This window comes from Pan troglodytes, chromosome 19, assembly GCF_028858775.2.
Source record: "Pan troglodytes isolate AG18354 chromosome 19, NHGRI_mPanTro3-v2.0_pri, whole genome shotgun sequence".
Taxonomy (NCBI): Eukaryota; Metazoa; Chordata; class Mammalia; order Primates; family Hominidae; genus Pan; species Pan troglodytes.
The window spans coordinates 83,019,388-83,026,874 of NC_072417.2; positions in this window are offsets into that span (position 1 = coordinate 83,019,388).

The window sequence follows — 7,487 nt, forward strand, 5'->3', positions numbered from 1 at the left end:
CTCCGCCTCCTGGGTTCAAGCAATTCTCCTGCCTCAGCCTCCTGAGTAGCTGGGATTACAGGCATGTGTCACCACGCCCGGCTAATTTTGTATTTTTTTTAGTAGAGACGGGGTTCCTCCATGTTGGTCAGGCTGGTCTCAAACTCCCTACCCCAAGTGATCTGCCTGCCTCGGCCTCCCAAAGTGCTGGAATTACAGGTGTGAGCCACCGCGCCCGCCCATAACTAGGATCTTATAAGCAAGGGATGAGAGTTGGAAATAAGTAGGCTTGTGTTATGCCCCTTTCATACTAAACCTAGGGGGTAGGGAAGATAATCTCTAAATGATATGATCTGAGAATAGAGAGCAATTGGGCTTGGCATTCCCAAATTTCCAACACCGCCATAATAAGAGTTGAGCAGCAATAAAAGTGAGGCAGAGAGAGTCTGGTGCAGTCCCAGGATGTCTGTGGCTGCAGACTGCTCTGGGAGAAGGGTCACACTATTCTATGCTTTTGTAAGGGATGTGGGTGTAAGATGAACAAAAATGTATTGGCCAAAATGAAGGGAACCTGAGCCAAGGGCACATCACATGAGAAATCTGCAGTGGCAGCATTCAGGACCAGACAAGCATGTGGACATCTCAATAACGAAGGGAAAAGAGACAACCACAGCCAAGAGTAAGGCTGAATAATAAACACATGGATCATATACCCACAGATGCCAACCAATGACCAGTTGCCTTATCCTTCTCCTCTCTCTCTCTCCCATCACCCTATTTTACTGAAGAATTCAGTAACTTAGAAATGACTGCACGGGTGAGGAAGGGGAATTTCCAGAATGGATTGCTTTCTTGTTGTAAAAGAAAAAAATTGGGTTGAAAAAATAAAGCAACTTCTTTGTATACCTGAGTAGAAGCTTACAAGAATTATATCGGCTTCACTAATAAGGGTGTACTTTATTTAACCAATCTCCTATTTTTGAAATTGTTTTGCTTCCAATCAGTCATTATAAAAAGCAATGCACAGTCAAGCATCTTTATTCATTCTCTCAGTTGTCAGACTTCAGTTAGTTCTCCAACCAGGAGCAACCTGTTTCTTATTCTTTCTTTTCCAGCAAAACAAGCCTTATGAAGCAGCCAATAAACTTCATCTTGCCAAACCCAATGGACTCACCACAATCTCTACAGAGTTGACATTGATTCTTTATTGGACATGGAGGCATATTCCCTTCTTCTGAAATTCTCACCTCTCTTGAGTTTCTCAATATGATTATTTCCTTTATTTACTCTACTTCTCTGAATTGTATTTCCTGGTTTCCTTCTCCACTTGCATTTTTCTCCAAAACCCACTTGGGTTAACATCCACCATGGTTCCCTTTTCTTCTCAGTATTTATGTTTTTTATGTGAGATCTCAGTCAATATCCCATGTTTAACTATCTCGTAAATATGGTCATTCCTAAATCTTTATTTCCTACATGAAATTTTCACCAATTTTCTCATTAGTGGTATCTTATGGATATTAATTCATCCATCCATCTATCCAGACATCTATTTATTTATTTAACATTTTTTTCCTACTGACAGAATGCTTGCCACTATTCTAGGCACTTGTCATACAACAATAACAAACAGACAATAATATCTGTACTCAGAGATTTTATACTCTAGTTTGGCTCAACAGACGATAAACAAACAGTAGGGGGAAATAATATTTTTCAGTCAACAACTCTAAAACCAGCTCATTATCTTCCTCTTTTACACCTGTGATTTCTCCCTTAACAGCAATAGCCGTAAGTGGTATAATTATCTATCAATCAGCTTTTTCATGCTAGCATGATCAGAATCAACCTCAATTCCTCTTTCCACTTTTATAAGTATTCAAAGGCAGTATTGTCTAGTGGTTAAGAGTCTGAGCTATCCCATTCCACAGACCTTGGTTCAAATTTTGTTACTACAAGTTATGTGATTTTCATCTAGTTAATCTCTTTAAGCCTGTTATGGTGTCAAAAAAATCCTACCTGACAGGATTGTATGAGTGTAAATGAGATAATATACGATTATTATCCGTGTCTCATATTTAGTACTCAATGAATGGTAGATATTGTTCTTTTATTATCATCATTTATCCAATTGACCATTGTGTCTCGCAGATTCTATTTTCTAAATCTGCACTGTCCAAAATGGCAGTCACTAACATGTGGTGATTGAGCATTGGAAACGTGGCTAGCCGAAATTGAGACATGCTCTAAGTTTAAACTATACACTGGATTTTAGTTTAAACTATACGCTGGATGTTAGTTTAAAGTATACACTGGATTTTAGTTTAAACTATACGCTGGATTTTAGTTTAAACTATACACTGGATTTTAGTTTAAACTATATGCTGGATGTTAGTTTAAACTATACACTGGATTTTAGTTTAAACTATACACTGGATTTTAGTTTAAACTATACGCTGGATTTTAGTTTAAACTATACACTGGATTTTAGTTAAAAGTATACACTGGATTTTTGAAAAATTAGCACCTAAAAAGAATGTACAATATCTCACTGAAGATTTTTGTATCAATTACATGTTAAGATGACAATATTTTATGTCTATTAGGTTAAATAAAATGCTTTATTAAAATTAATTGCATACACTTTGTTTTACTTTTACTTTCTCAATGTGGTTAATAGCAAATTAAAACTTACATATGTGGCTTTCGTTAGAATTCTATTGGCCACTGCTATTCTAAATATTTCATATAATTGCTCTTCTGCTCATCACAATAATAAGCTTTATCATCTCTCTTCTCTCTTATTGCCGTGACATCCTACCAGCCCTTTGCCCGATTCTCCTCTGAACTTTTAATCCATCCTCTCCAGTGTTGCCTGATTGATACTTCTAAAATGTTAGAAAAAAAATGTAATCAGCTTTCCACTACCTGGAGGATAAATCCAGTCTCCTTATCTCGGCACATAGAGCTCTTTGCCATCCTGCATTTCATATACCTCCAGGCTTTCTTTGAAGCCTCTCACAGTTCCCACAGAATCTGGCTACTCGGAGCCATTTTGTGCTTTATGCTTTTTCACATGGTTTCTCTCTACCTGAAATGACCTCTCTTACCCTGACTACCCAGAGAATCCTTCTTTTGTCCTCAAGAACCACCTTAAGTTACCTGTGTGAGCTTTTCCCCACCTCTCCTCTTAGCTTTTGGTTATACAGCCAAGTTTTCATTTATTGTCCTCATTTTCCTGTTCTGTTACTTGTTATCTCTCTCTGGACTTTGAATTTCCTAACAAATAAGGTTGTAATTTCTTACTTTCTGGATTTGCCATACACGTATTTGTAGCACATTAAGTACAGAAAAAACATTTAAAGGAAGGATAGACCGTAGGCTTATTTTAAAAAAAAAAAACAAGTAAATAAACCATAAGTTAAACATTCAGTATTGTTCATATCCAATCACCTAAACACATAAAATGTAATATCTGTTCCCAAATATGATGGCTATATTTTGTATTATTACAGAAATAGTTGAATTCAGAGCCAATTTTGATTTCTTGTTTCCTAGTTCAGTTATTAGGAAGCAATTGTGAATAATACAGGCACCTCCTGAAAGAGGCAATTCTTTAATAGAAATTCTAGTTTGACTTCTTTACTGTTTGGTACAATACTATTTTCTCCAATTTTTAAAAAGTAATTAATAATTATTGTTATTGAAAGTTTTGCTGTTGTTTCTACTATGGAACTATTACGACAACTACATTAGCAATTCTGTTAAGGTACTGGTGCATAGTATTTGAAAGTTTGCAAGCCATAGAGCCAGGCGTGGTGGCCAGTGCCTATAATCCCAGCTAATTGAGAGGCTAAGGAGTTGGGAGGATTTCACGAGCCCAAGAATTCAAGACCAGCCTGGGCAACATAGCAAGATCCTGTCTCATATTAAAAAAGAAAAAAAAAGGAAGTTTGCAACTCTTTTTATCTTCAAAGTATCGTCTGCATTGAATTGTCTCCTATCTGACAGAAACCTGGCCTGGGAATTACCCCTTTCCCTTCCCATTGGGTGAACATTGAAACTAGTATCAGGTGCTAATGATTTCTGAACCAGACAAAAACAACTTAGAGAAGTGAACACAGATCCCTGTCCTGTCAGCTCCTTCCTGCTGATTTATTAGCTGGAAGGCATTGTTTGTTTTAAAAGGTGGAGCAACTAGGGACGGTCTACCGTCATCTTTGTAATTTCTTAAGATCCCAAAAACAGACATAGTGGTACAGTGACCTAATTTTCCAGGCAATGGTTACCCAATAGGTCAGTCAGCTAATTTCAGAATTTGATGCACCACGAAAAAGGATGGTCATTGGATCAAGAAGTCAGCTGGGCAAAAAAGTCGTCCTTAATAAAATAAATGACATCATATTGGCAGTAGCTTTGCTGGCCTTTGGATATTTAAATTTCATAAGTTATCACAGATGAATGTTTGTGCAGTACTGGTTGTGTAGAGGCAAAAAGATATGATACACATTGTCAGAAGTGTTAGTACTAAGAAAAAAATTACCGAAAAAGATATTTGAGCTTAAGTGAGTTTACAGTCATAATATAAACCCACTACCTTGTAAAATTGGCTATTGTGAAATACCAATGTTTTTGTACCACACCTATTGGCATCATTATCACGAAGTAATCATTGTGTTAATAGATCAGAATAAATAGGTTTCTATTTCATTTAAGGTTACAAGTTTCACATTTGATCCTTGCCATTAAACTTTTTTAAAAAAAATAAAAAAATATAACTGGCTGGCTACAACAGGGATCAGCAAAATTTTTCTGTAGAGGTCCAGATAATAAATAATTTAGTCTTTGCAAGCTATACAATCTCTGCAGCAACTAGTCAACTCTCACCTTGAATCATGAAAGCAACCATAGACCATATATAAATGAAAGAACAGGGCTGTGTTTGTATAAAACTTTATTCACAAAAGCAGGTAAAAATAGATAAATATTCAATGGTCTGGACTTTGGCCCACAGACCATAGTTTGCCAACCTCTTGGCTATAGTATAAGTGTAATGTACTCAACTATTTTCTTATTGCTGGGGATTTAGATGATTCCCAAAATTTCTCTATTCTAATAAAAAATTTCAACAGACATCTCTATGGTTAAGACTTCGTCTGCATTTCCAAAACTATCCTTAGAATAGTTTCCTAGAAGTGGAATTTCTAGGTCAAAAGCTATAAATATTTTTAAGCCTTTTAATTCTTTTGCCACTTGGGCATGTAAATTGGTGTGTCATTTCTGGAAAGCAGTTTGGCAATGCCTAAGTAATCCCTCCCTAAGATCTCACTTGTTCTAAGTACAATCATTTGTAAAGGAAAACAAGTAAACAAAAATGCTGCATGAATTTTACGGTTTTTTAAAAAAAGATATCTCAATGTATTAGGTTTGTGTGCACATAACAGGTTACAAAAATTCAACATGTTTTACATTTATTTTCCTTTCGTATTTCTATTTTAATATTTTTATTTCTATCTTGGCCCATTTGTCTGTTTGTTTTTTCTCTCATCATTTTATCTTTTCCTCTCCAATTTTATTTCCACCGTACATATTTTAGATGGTAAAAATTTAAGAGCACAATTTCTAGAATCAGACGGTCCAGGTTCACACCGTAATTCTTCCACTTTCTGGCTGTGTGACCTTTCGCAAGTTACTAAAACTCCCTGTGCCTCAACTTCCACATTGCTAAAATGGAGTCACTAAGAGTATCTACATCACGTTCTTGCTTTGAGAACCCAATGAGAACAGCATATAAAGAAATCACTTTACACATTACCTAGCACACAGAAAATGTTCAGTAAATACTACCTATGAGAATGGTAGCGAAGGTACATTTCCGTCATCGCTTAAATGGTCACTACCTATCTGGTGATCAAATACACTTTTACCTCTATTTTATTTGAACTTTATTATGGTTTAATTTGAAAAATGTCTTTGGATGTTATTTTGGTGTATAGTATAGAGACAGTGTCTAAACTGGTTTATTTTCTAAATAGCTAGGCAATTACTGGATGGACATGGTAGCTCATGCCTGTAATCCTAGCACTTTAGGAGGCCAAGGCAGTTGGATTGCCTGAGCTCAAGTGTTCAAGACCAGCTTGGGCAACATGGCGAAACCCTGTCTCTATAAAAATACAAAAAATTAGCCGGGCATGGTCGCATGTGCTTGTAATCCCAGCTACTCCAGAGGCTGAGGTGCTAGAATTGCTTGAACAATCTGGGAGGTGGAGGTTGCAGTGAGTCAAGATCACACCACTGCACTCTGGCCTGGGCAACAAAGGGAGACTCTTGTCTCAAAAAAAAAAAAAACCAATAGTAATAATTAATAGCTAGGCAACTACTGCAATAATTGTTATTGAATATACATTCCTTTCTCATTAGTGGGCACTGTGATCTTTATCAAATATTTTGCTATTCCACTTTTTAGAATTTGCTTCAGGGAAACCTAGTGTCTTAGAGGTATCTGCCGGTATAATCTGGCTTCTTCATCATTGACTTATTTGTTATGACTTTATAATACTTTAGCACCCAATAATTCAACTCACTTGCATGACTCTAATTCCCCATGTTTTTCTTAGACATCCTAATAGATTTATTCTCTTATTTGAATTTTACAGTCATGTTGTCAATTTCCCATACTTAAATTTGGTTACTTAATTTTGGATTACTGTTACTTAAACTTGGATCAGAAGTGAATGACACTTACGAAATAACCTGAGAGTTGACATGTGTAATAATGAGCATTCTTCACATCCCCTGGGACATAATGTGTATCTGCATTTTTCTGATTCTTTTTTCTATTTTTCAATAAATTTTTGTGGTTTTCTACATCACTAAAAGAACTAGTAATACATAGAGGTGCTCAATGCTAATGCTGGGTGGATAATGCAGCATTGCTGGAGGGATTAAAGGCAAATTACCTCTTAGCCTTTGAAGGTTCTTCTAAGTAGAGGGATCTTTTGCTTAATTCACATTTTAATGCATTTAATAGCTCTAAAAATATTTTATCTGGACCTCCTATTTGCCAGACACTCTAATAGGTTCTATGAAGGATTTAGACAAAGACTCAGCCATAGGTCTTATCATTGAGATTCTTCCAGTCTGTGAGGAGACACAAACCTGCATAAATGCAATTACATTATAGTATTGCAGGTGTAAAATGAAAGTATGTTAAGAGCAAAGAGTTGGCATATGATTAACAGCTATGATATATGGGCAAGACTTCCAGATGAGTTGCTGATAAAACTTGTGTGAGGCACAAAAAAGATGGATAAGAGTTTCACAGGAGTGTAAAATGGCAATGTGCATTATGTGTTTGTTAAGGGGTATCAAGATGTGGAAGACATCGTCTGTGATTCTTCCTGAGTCTTGGACTCTGTAAAATCCACATTGTCAAGTCATAAGTCAACTTGAAGCTCAGAGGCTGCCTGTGTTGGCAAAAAGGGTGTGAATCTCCAGGGCAAGACAAA